Raw genomic sequence first — 11,888 nt, forward strand, 5'->3', positions numbered from 1 at the left:
TAATGAAGCATATATATATATATACACACACACACACACACATAATGAAACATATAATATATATAAACATATATAATGGAAGATATATGTCCTACATTATTTTTTTCTAGCAGTGAACCTTCAGAAGATCTAATGTGTGAATAAATAAAATTTAGATCATATTATGTATAATTAGCTAAAGCAATTATACAACATCTGAGAAGGAAAGCTAGCAGGTTCTAAACAATTGTGTAGTGTTAGCTAGAATCTTATATTAAAATTAATAACTAAATGTCAAGAAAATTATTTCCTCCTCTGAAATATTTTTCCAAGCCTCCAGTGGTATATTACCTGAATTTTTATGTTTTCTTATTTGAAACACATTTAATTATTCCTCTTTTATAGATAAAACTACATTCTTTTAAATCTTAACATGCATATAGAGATTTTGGAGACTATGTTGGATTCAGAAGATGAGATTCTTCTGAATTCTCCTGTAGAATAAAAAATATAGGGCGCCTGGGTGGCTCAGTGGGTTAAGCCGCTGCCTTCGGCTCAGGTCATGATCTCAGGGTCCTGGGATCGAGTCCCGCATCGGGCTCTCTGCTCAGCAGGGAGCCTGCTTCCCTCTCTCTCTCTCTCTCTCTCTCTGCCTGCCTCTCTGCCTAGTTGTGATTTCTCTCTGTCAAATAAATAAATAAAATCTTTAAAAAAAAAAAATAAAAAAAAATAAAAAAAAAAATAAAAAATATACTATGCACAAGGCAGCCCAAACTTTTGATGAGTGATCACACCGTACAGTCTGACTGTCACTTCCATGTCCTTTTCTTCAGCTGTCACACACCTGATACTGACATTTCCAGGGCAATTGCTCTGATTCAATAGATTCTGGGTTTTATTCATTTTTTTTTAAGGGAAAAAATGACATGCTCTTGATTCTGTTTCAATGGGTAGATTTTAAAATTAACAACCTAAAGATTTCTAGTATACCCCATCACACTGGACACATATATAAATTAGGAAAGTGCTGAAGCAAAATAAATTATTGAGAAGCAATTCACCACGCTCATTTTTGAAATAAGGCACCCAGAATGTATTTATGAAGGATTATTTCATGTCTAGATTATTTCATCTAGTGGACTAGATGCTTTGGGAGAAAAAAAAAAGTTTCAGAACCCAAAAACCTTGGGATCTACTGACTAGGAACTTCAAACTTTTGCAAAAGAAATATTGTCCCACTTGTTTTCAGCTAGTCAGCTCTGATGTGGAGACTAAGATTGAAACTGTTTGAACCGAGATGCTGTTCGATTCCATTTGAAACAAGAAACAATAGTTAACAAAAAAAAACCTTGAAAAATAGCTCCAGGGCAGAATTGCATGTAAATAATTGGATAAGGTTAGTGTGTTATCCTTGATTCTTTTTTTTTAAGATTTTATTTATTTATTTGACAGAGAGAGACCACAAGTAGGCAGAGAAGCAGGCAGAGAGAGAGGAGGAAGCAGGCTCCCTGCTGAGCAGAGAACCCGATGCGGGGACTCAATCCCAGGACCCTGGGATCATGACCTGAGCCGAAGGCAGAGGCTTTAACCCACTGAGCCACCCAGGCGCCCCTATCCTTGATTCTTAATAAAATTCTTAGAGGGAGTCATTCCCAAATCCTTAGTGTTTTACAACTAAGATAGTTGGACGTTTTCCCTTTTACTTCCTACATATTTTAAATGATATAAATTATCTATGTTTCTGTTAAAAACTTGAAAATTAGATGACCAAGAAAAAAATCCAAAAAAAAAAAAAAAAAAGAAAAAGAAAAAAATCCACACATTATTATTCTTAGAATTTGAGTCCTACCGACCTTCCTAGGGCTGCCAGGATAAAGTAGCACACTGGGCAGCTTCAACAACAGAAAGGTATCTTCTCATAGTTCTGGAGGCTAGGAGTCTAAGATCAGGGTGTCAGCAGGTTTGTTTTCTTCTCTTTCTCCTTGGCTGGCAGAACTCCCCTTCTCTGTCTTCACATGGTCTTCCCTCATTACTGTGTGTCCCAATCTCCTCTTCTCATAAGAACACCGGTCATATAGGATTAGAACCCACTTCCCATTCTGAGCTACTGGATGTTAGGATTTCAACATATGAGTTTTGGGGGACATGAGTCAGCCCATAAAATCATCCATATAAATAGATAGCTGATAGCTAGATAGAGCTTAAACACCCATATATCTTTCTCTCACTTAATACATGATTTTTATATAAATATAAGTAAAAATCTATAAAATATAATTACTAAATATTATATAACTATACAGATTTTAACCCCATACATTTAACCAGTATCCCACTATCAATTATTTAAGTTGTTTCTAGTATTTTTTTTCTATTTAAATCCTGCTGTATGAACATCCTTCCGTATATACCTTGACAAAATTTCCTATTAATTTTCTTTTGATAAATGGCTAGTAGTGGATTCTCTTAGTATGTTCTTCTTTTTTTTTTTCCTTTAGGGATTTTTATACTTACTGCAATATTTGCATCAATTTTTTACTCCAACAATTATGAAATATGAATGTCTGTTTATGACTGCCGTGCCAGCTCCTCATTTCTACCATTCCTTTCTTTTCTGTGGAAAAAAGACAACTTACTGTATTTACATTTATAGTTATTGACATTAATTTGGTCCCAGGGCTGGTGGGTAAACATTTTTTTCTGTCCCCCTTTATGCCCTGGACTCTTCCTTTGGTGAATGCCGGCCTCATGTGAACCTCCCCCACCTACCATTACAGTTTACACTTAAAGTTCATTATTTTCTTCAGTGAACCACTGAACAGATCACAAGGCGTTTCTATCACTACCAGGGACATTATTGTGGGTGGCTCAGTGGGTTGGGCCGCTGCCTTCAGCTCGGGTCGTGATCTCAGGGTCCTGGGATCGAGCCCCGCGTTGGGCTCTCTGCTCAGCGGGGAGACTGCTTCCCTTCCTCTCTCTCTCTCTGCCTGCCTCTCTGCCTGCTTGTGATCTCTGTCAAATAAATAAATAAAATCTTAAAAAAAAAAAAGTTAAATAACTTTCCAGCCACTTTCCTTGTATCATATGTCCTCCTCGCGACAACTATAAATTCTGTCTTGCTTAAGATGTACTCTGAGCAGACACAATGCCTTAACAGAAATCCTACCAGAGCTGTGGTTGAGTAAACATTGTGTTCCCCCACATTTTCCAAATTTTAATGGTAGCTATTATTTTTAATAGCTTATTATTTTTATATTATTATTATTTTTAGATGGTAGCCTTCCCCTTGTGGTTCTCTGCATCTACACATCTGAACTATTTCTACTAGAATACTTTTCTGCACCATTGGTCCCACAGGGGGAGGCAGTATTTGATGTTACATAGTTGCAGGTTAACGTGGCAAATACAGCCAAATTTTACATATTTTCCTGTTGGTTCTCTTTTTCTGCCCCGCCCATTTTCCTGCAATCCTCCATTTGTATTTTAAATGGAAATTTGTTCCTTGTTCCTTGGAGACTTAGAAAAATGGTTTAAAAACGCTATCATGCATATTTGGTAAGTCTCTCAGTGGTAGTTTCTCAGAAATAAAAGAAAAATAATAGATTTCCTCAAAGATACAGACACTTCAGTTCACAGGCTGTTCTTGGTTTGTGTCTATTCCATATTGAATTCTTCTAGGTGTTCTGTATGATCGATTTAAGTGTTCCAGACTGCTGACACCATATGCCTTATGAGAATCTTTTTTTCCAAACTATTTTTCATAGATTCCGAATGAGATGAATTATACAGCACATTAAACAAAGTGCAAGATTGAAAAAAATAAAAAAGAAAGAAAAGAAAAGAGAAGAAAAGGAGAGAGTAAATGCAAGGTGATTCCTTTGCTTTCAAAAAAAAAAGTAACTTTCCTTACCAAACTGTCCAGCTATGTCTTCAAGAACACCAATGCCCTCCTGACCAGCACTGTCATGTTCCACATTGATCACAGCTCAGAGCTGCAGGATAATCCAACATCTCTCTATGTTGCTGGCCAAGGTCTTTGAAGCAATAAAAATCTCCCTTACAAAAAGGAGATACTTTTGAGAAAACACCTAAATATTTTTTTATGAGAAAGAATGATTTACTCATTCTGTCTTTCCTTTTTTTTTTTCTTTTCTTTTTTATGGGGGTGGGGTGGGGTGGGTTTATGTCATGCTATTCCTGAATACATGTGCATTTAAATTTAACTTCCCTACCTTTGAGTGGACATGTAAATATCCACCTGTAGATATAGAATAGAGAGCATTGCTCTGACTCTAATGGCAACAAAGATACTTATTCCTGCTCAAGATGAAGAAAGCATTCTTCAAATACTTGCTGGATATGTCTTTGATTCAACAGAGATAATTAGTTTCAGTTAGTTAAGCTGAGCAACTATTTGCTTCAAAGAAGATATTATATTTGCTTAATTGCGTTTAAGTGCTAAACACTGTAAAAGGTAACGTTTCCTGAAAATGGGATCTTTTCCTCTTAACTGGTTAGAGGATAACAAGGGCCAGGAGAAATTTATATCCAGTTTGAAAATGATAGATATTTTTGATTGTTGAAGTGAACCATATTATCCTCCAAACATTAAATATTCCATACCCACTTAATCAAATTCGATCTTTAATCATATGGACTCAATAAGAAAAGAAACCATGGTTAATTGCTCAGTCCAAAGTGGATCTCGGTAAGCAAAATGACAATACCACAAAAATATATCATGCAAAACTATTCTCCACGGACATATGGATGGAGTCATTGTATCACTTTAGAGTGTCTGGGTTTTAATTAAGACACAGATCCAGCAAATCATCTCTAGTAAAAGTGGTACTGTTTCATTAGACCAGAATAAATTACCAAGTAATAAATAATTTTTAAAAAATAAAGTAAGATAAAATAAAGCCAATTATTTTTTGCTTTAATTTTCAACTAAACAAATCCATAAGCCAACAGTGGAAACAACTGATGGCTAGACCATGATAGTAGCAATCCATCACCCCCCTAAGAGCTGCTTCCCTTTGGTATAGGAAGCCTTATCTCTGACTCCAAATGAAGTGACGGCAAGATACCAAGTTTAAAATTCTCTAACTGTCAAGGGCTGTTTTACTAATTATCCAGATTCCAAGGCAATCATACAACCGTAATCATTCACCTCACGCCTGGAAACATAAGTCTTGTTCTTTTGATGAATATTTATAAGACAGTGTAAAGCAGTCTACTTTCTTTTCCCTTCAGGCAAGACAATTTGGAGTTCATCAATATGTATTACCAAGGACTTTTATAAAAGGCACTTCAAAGAAAATTCATCAGGCATTCCTTTTGTCTTGATTTCTGTTAGACTGATACTTCCTTTTGACAAGTATCAATAAATTATCCTCTGATGGCTAGAAACTTGATGTCTTATTCAGAAACTTCCTCACACAGCAAAATCTGGGCTTTGAGTTTCAAGTGAAATTATTAAGACCCTGCATCTAATTTAAGGACAGACGGAAGATATGCAAATTAAAAACAATAAAACAAACATGTATAGAGTCACCCTACAGCACACAGGCTGGAGTTTCACTACAGTTGAAAATTTTTTTGCTGTATACAACTTGCAACGTTTCTATTTGCCATGCAAACATATTTAGACATCCCTCACAAGTTTAAAAAAAAAAAATCACAAGCCTCAGTTCCTAGATAAATGGAAAAACCACACCAAATTAAAACCAAATTAATGTAGATATGGAAAATGGAAAATGACAAGCTGTCTCTCTCTGTAAGGCTGATTAGTTTTCTCTTTTGAATATTATTGGTGAGACTCACATTTCTGTAAAAGGAGAGAATAAATGCAATTGTCTAAAATAAGAATGAAAAAAATCAATGCTCTATTTAATGAGATTTGAAAAATGACATGAAAATCCTTTTATTCGCTTCCTTTCTAAAAAAAACTTAGTTATTTTATTATTCTGGCAAAAATATTTGGAATAAGGAAACACAATTGATATCTATTTCTATAAATAAACACATAAAATAGTGTGCTGACTAAAGAGTCTATCTTATTTTATGGCTTTCCTCAATCTTTACATAGCTATTGTGATAATTACAAAAATATTTCCACATTCTAAGAAATTGTTTTGTCATTACCTGGTACAAGAGAAAGTCAAATACAATATCTAACTTAAGCTCAATTTCAAAAAAGAGAAAAACAATGCCATTTGAGCTTGAATACACGCTTTGCAAACCAACTGTAATATTAATCAGCCATTCTGTGAAAGTTCATATATACTGCCAAAACATATATCTCGTTTTTGAAAAAAACCGAATTCCTTATTTTCAATGAATAAGGAATTTGAAACATAGAGTTTATTTTGTAAAAATAAAGGAAAGAAGGAAAAGATGGTAAGCAAAGTAATTGTAATGTATGTTATATTCTCTGAGTTCCTAAGAGCTGAACTATGTTATCCAATGGCTCTATAAAAGTGATTGAATACCAGAGTACTATTTGAAAATAGTCTATTTTTAATCTTATTTTGTAAGGGGTGCCTGGGTGACTCAGTCATTAAGCATCCGCCTTCAGCTCAGGTCGTGGTCCCAGGGTCCTGGGATCAAATCCTGCATCAGGCCCCCTGCGCAGAGGGGAGCCTGCTTCTCCCTCCACCACTCCCCCTGCTTGTGTTCCCTCTCTGGCTGTCTCTTTCTGTCAAATAAATGAATAAATAAAATCTTTAAAAAATATATTATTTGGTAAGAATGATAATGATGGTGTAAGTCTAAGCTATATTTTCTATTGTGGAATAAATTTGACTTGGGCATTGAATAAGTTTAAGGGGTGCCATTGTTACTTTGATATATTTTTATATTGTAATATGATTGCCTATATAGCAATATTTATCACATTACATAACTATAGTACAATATTATTGTCTGTATTCATTATACTGTACATTAGATCTCCATGACTTATTCACTACTCGTTACAAGTTTATGCCCTTAAGCACCAGCACTCTTATCCCTGCCCCAGCCCCTGGTAACCAGCACTTTATTCTTAAAAAAAAAAAAAAAAAGGTTTAATTTTCTAAAATTTCACATATAAGTGATATCATACAATACTTGTCTTTCTTTGTCATTCTTACCTCATTTAGCAAAATGTATTCAAGATCCATGTCTCACAAGTGGAAGGATATTCTCCTTTCTCAGGACTGAATAATATCCCATTGTGTATATGTGCCCCATCTTTTTTATCCATTCAGCTGTTAATGGGCTCTTAGCTTGTTTCCATATCTTAGAAATTGTGAATAATGCTCTAATAAATATGGGAGTGCAGCTATCTCATCAAAATCCTGTTTTCATTTCCTTTTAGTACATACCTGGCAGTGGAATTGCTAGATTGTATAGTAAACCCATTTTTAAAGTTTTTGTTCATTTCTATTTTCATACTATGGTGGCCCAAGAATATAGTTGATATGATTTCAATCTTCTTAAATTTGCCAAGATTTGTTTTGGAGCTTATCATAAGCTCTGTCCTAGAAAATGTTCCATATGCACTTGAGAAGAATGTATATTCTGCTGCTGTTGGATGGAATGTTCTATATATGTCTATTAAGTCCATTTGTTCTACAGTGTGGTTCAATTCCAATATTTCCTCATTGATTTTCTGTCTGAATGACCTATCCATTGCTGATTGTGGATCACTGAAGTCATTCCCTGCTATTTTGTATCTCTGCTCCAGATTTTTTGTGACTACCATGATATTTACATAAAACATCTCATAGATAAAATAGTACCTTTTCCATTGTTAAGAATTTATCTTCATTTGCCTATCATGTTTGCCTCCTTTTACTCTTCTCCTTTTATATTTTTGATATCATAAATTATCTCTTTTTATGCTTTAATTTTATAACAAGTTATTTTTAATGCTCTTTTCCTTTAACCTTTATACTATAGTGAGGGTTATAGTTAAGAGTATAATATACTATTCTACTAAATAGTTACAGTATTATAATTCTAACTATTTATCACCTTACTCAGAGTTCTGTGTACTTCCATCCTTTTGTTTCAGCTTAAAGAACTTCTTTCAACATGTCTTATAAGGCAAGCCCAGCAGTGGTGAATTCCCTCGGCTTTTGTTTGTCTGGGAAAGCAGTTACTTCTTCTTCATATCTGAGGGGTAACTTTTGCAGATTCAGTATTCTTGGTTGGCAGTTTTTAACCTTCCACTATTTCAAATATGCCATTCTACTGTCTCTTAACCTGTAGCATTCCTGCTCAGAAATCTATTAATGCCTAATGGGGATAACTTTGTAGGTTATTGTTTTGTTTGTTTGTTTGTTTCCTGTCTTTAAATTTTTTTCTTCATCGTTACTTTTGACAGTTTTAATATAATGTGCCTTAGAGAAGGTCTTTTGTGTTGAGGTAATAAAGTGTTGCTATTATCTTCATGGATTGTATATCCAGTTCCCTCCCAGATTTGGGAAGTTCTCAGATATTATTTCTTTAAATACACTCTTTGCTTCCTTCTCCCTCTCTTCTTCTTCCAGGATACTTTTTTATTCTTGTATAAGCTTTTCTAATGGTACCAAATATCTGTCATAAAGTTTCTCCAGTTTTTGAAATCTTAGTTCTCTCTCTTCCATATGATCTGCTTCATTTCCAATACCCCCATCATCTCCTTTATCAAGTTCTTCAGCTCCAGAATTTCTGTTTGGCTCTTTTTTTTTTAATAATTTCAATCTTTTTTTATAAGGTACTCACATTCATTAATTTTATTCCTGAGATCACTGTATTGCCTTTCTAAGTTTCTTATAGCTCACTGAATTTCTTCCTAACACTTATTTGGCATTCTTTATCAGCTAGATTGTAATATTCCATGTCTTTGTGTTCAGTTGCTGGAAAAATTGTCATTTTCTTTTTGTGATACTGTATTACCATGATATTTCATGGTGTTTCATGAAAAGTCCTCTGCCACCACATTTGAACTAGTAAACATTTATTTAGACAAGGCTTTGTTTAGTTTGATTTTAACAGTTCAACAAGTGGATAGTTAGGAATTTTCCTTTTGTTTTCCAGAATGTTTCTCTATAGCACAAGTTTTGATTTCTTTTACCTAAGTCTCTGCTAGGATTGAGAGCTGGTGCATTCGGCGGGGTGTGTGTGGGGGTGGGGGGAAGATGGCAGGAAGTTGCGTGTATTTAAAACTTGGGTCTTCAGATATGTCCACAGTCTGGTACGGAGATCCTGAAGTTGGGGTGAGGGTTTCCAGAGGCCCGTGGGCAGTAGTCTTGCTTCCTGGGCAAACAGCAGAAGACACATTCCTTAAGTTCTTTTTGCCTACTTCCTTTTCCTTTTTCTCCCCCAGGTACTGTGGTTTCTCCTCAGAGAGAGGAACTGGTCTTTACATCTGCAACAGCTGGCCAGTTAGATCCCACTCACTACCTTCACCTCCCTGTCGTCTGCCAGAAATGTCATGCAGGCTTGTTACCTGACCCACCCGCCACCTTTTCTGCCATCATTGCCTCTGCCTCCTGCTCAACCACCACTTCCCTCACTCTGCTACCTCCCTAGCTGTCCAATCCAGACACTTTCAGATGTGCAGATAGATGGATCTCTGGTGTGTTCTGGTACATTGTGCAGAAGTCCTTGTTTTACCCCATAATGGATGTTTGATTAGTTGTAAATCAAAGGGAAAAGTAAAAAGGAACAACTCATGCCACCATGATGCTGTTATCATCTCTCCTTGGCACCCTGAGCTGTATTTTCTAACTTTGCAACCCAAATACACTATGGTAAGTACTGCTACGTTCTTGACATAATGGCTACTAATTTTTTCATGTAAAAAATAATGATAAAAAGAGAGAGAAGATATAAGATCAGTTACTTTTTACTATATTCCTTATATAAGCCCATTTCAAAATAAAATCTGCCCCACTGTTGTTTTATTTATTATAGGACAAATCACTCCAAAATGTAATGAACAATAAGCACTTCTTTTCTCATTACTTCCATGGGTTAAAAAAATAAGAGCAGGGCGCCTGGGTGGCTCAGTGGGTTAAGCCTCGGCCTTCAACTCAGGTCATGGTCTCAGGATCCTGGGATCCAGCCTCACATCGGGCTCTCTGCTCAGTGGGGAGCCTGCTTTCTTCTCTCTCTCTCTCTCTCTGCCTGCCTCTCTGCCTACTTGTGATCTCTCTCTCTCTCTCTGTGTGTCAAATAAATAAATAAATAATCTTAAAAAAAAAAAACACAAAAAACACACAAGAGCAGCTTGGCTGGATGGTTCAGGTTTAAGATCTCTCATGAAATTGCAGTGAAGCTGTTGACTGGGATTACAGTCATTCAAAGGCTTGATAAAGGCTGGAAGATCTCTTTCCAAGCTCCAGCACAAGGATGTGGTCAGATGGACTGAATCCCTCATAGGCTACTTACTGCCTGGAGACCTTAATTTCCCACCTCATGCCCCGCCCCCATAGGCTTGCTTAAGAGTTCTTATAACATGACACCTGACTTTTTCCAGAGTGAGTGAACCAAGAGAGAGATCTACTCTAAGACGGTATCCAGTGTCTCTTTTACCATATTCTATTCATCAGAATAGAAGCAAATCACTAAATACAATCCACTCGTAAGGGGAAGAGGTTAGGCTCCACCTTTAAAAGACATTGTTATCAAAGATATGTGGACATAGCTTAACTCCTCCACAGGTGTGCTCACGACAGGGTTCATATGTCATGAAAATACATAACAAATTCAGATTTCATCCACTAGGAAGATTTGGGTTGATTCTCTCATATAAGTCATAATAGTATTTGAAAAACAAGAAATCAATTAAATATCACATGCTCTTGTTATGTAAAGCTTCCACTACATAAGATGCCTTATTCACTCCTTTACTTATTCATTTGTTCATTTAAAAACATATGCACAAGGACAAGCATGGGAATTCTTCTGCATTTTGTCAGTTTGGATAGAAAAATAAATGTTAAATGTCCTTTATCCCCCAGGAAAAGATAACAAGGACTCATGCAAATTTGGGGAGAGTGGGTGTCATGATAAATTGTTTAAAAAGTTTTGGCTAGCGTCATGCATACAAAATACTGAAGGAAGACTAAAGATGGAAGACCAATTAAGAGGTAGTGAACTAATTTACATACCTGACAACAAGAATTAAAACTTATAGTGGTGGCCATGTAAAAGATGAAATGGAGTTAAGGAAGATGATGAAGAAAGACAACAAAATTACCCCTCACTTGAGGAAGATTTACACTATTTTTCCCAATTGGTGCGTAAGAAGAATTTATATAACCATTTCACAACTAAAGGTCCTTCTTTAACAAATGATGAAAGGCATGCAGTCTTGATTTCAAATCTATGTTTGAATATTCAGATGACTCACAGCCTCTAAGGAAAATGCACAATCATACCGATGCTTATACAATCAGAGGGAGTGTAAAACAATATGGAAAGTGAGAAATTATTATGATTAGAACATTCCTGTTCTTTGTTATCTTATATGCTTAAATAAAATGTAATTTTTGGAAGAACTCTTCTGGAGAGACAGATGGTACCCAACCATTAGCCAGAGTTTTGTTGGAATTGTTATGGTAGTAGCAATATTGCTGTATATTTTCCAACATATTCCCTCATACATTTTGGAATAAATGGAATGATAAGATGGAAATATATATAGACAGAATATGAAGGAGACATGGTTTGGAACTTGACACACAGTTCCTCTCTTGACCCCATCGCTACCTGGATTCATGATCTTAAACATGTTACTTAAAGTTTCTTTATTTTTTTTAAAGATTTCATTTATTTATTTGAGAGAGAAAGAGCAAATGCATATGGGAAGAGGCAGAGGGAGAGGGAGAAGCTGACTCATTGCTGAGCAGGGAGCCCAACAGGAAGCTGGA

This window comes from Meles meles, chromosome 5 (genome assembly GCF_922984935.1).
Source record: "Meles meles chromosome 5, mMelMel3.1 paternal haplotype, whole genome shotgun sequence".
In the NCBI taxonomy this organism is placed as follows: domain Eukaryota; kingdom Metazoa; phylum Chordata; class Mammalia; order Carnivora; family Mustelidae; genus Meles; species Meles meles.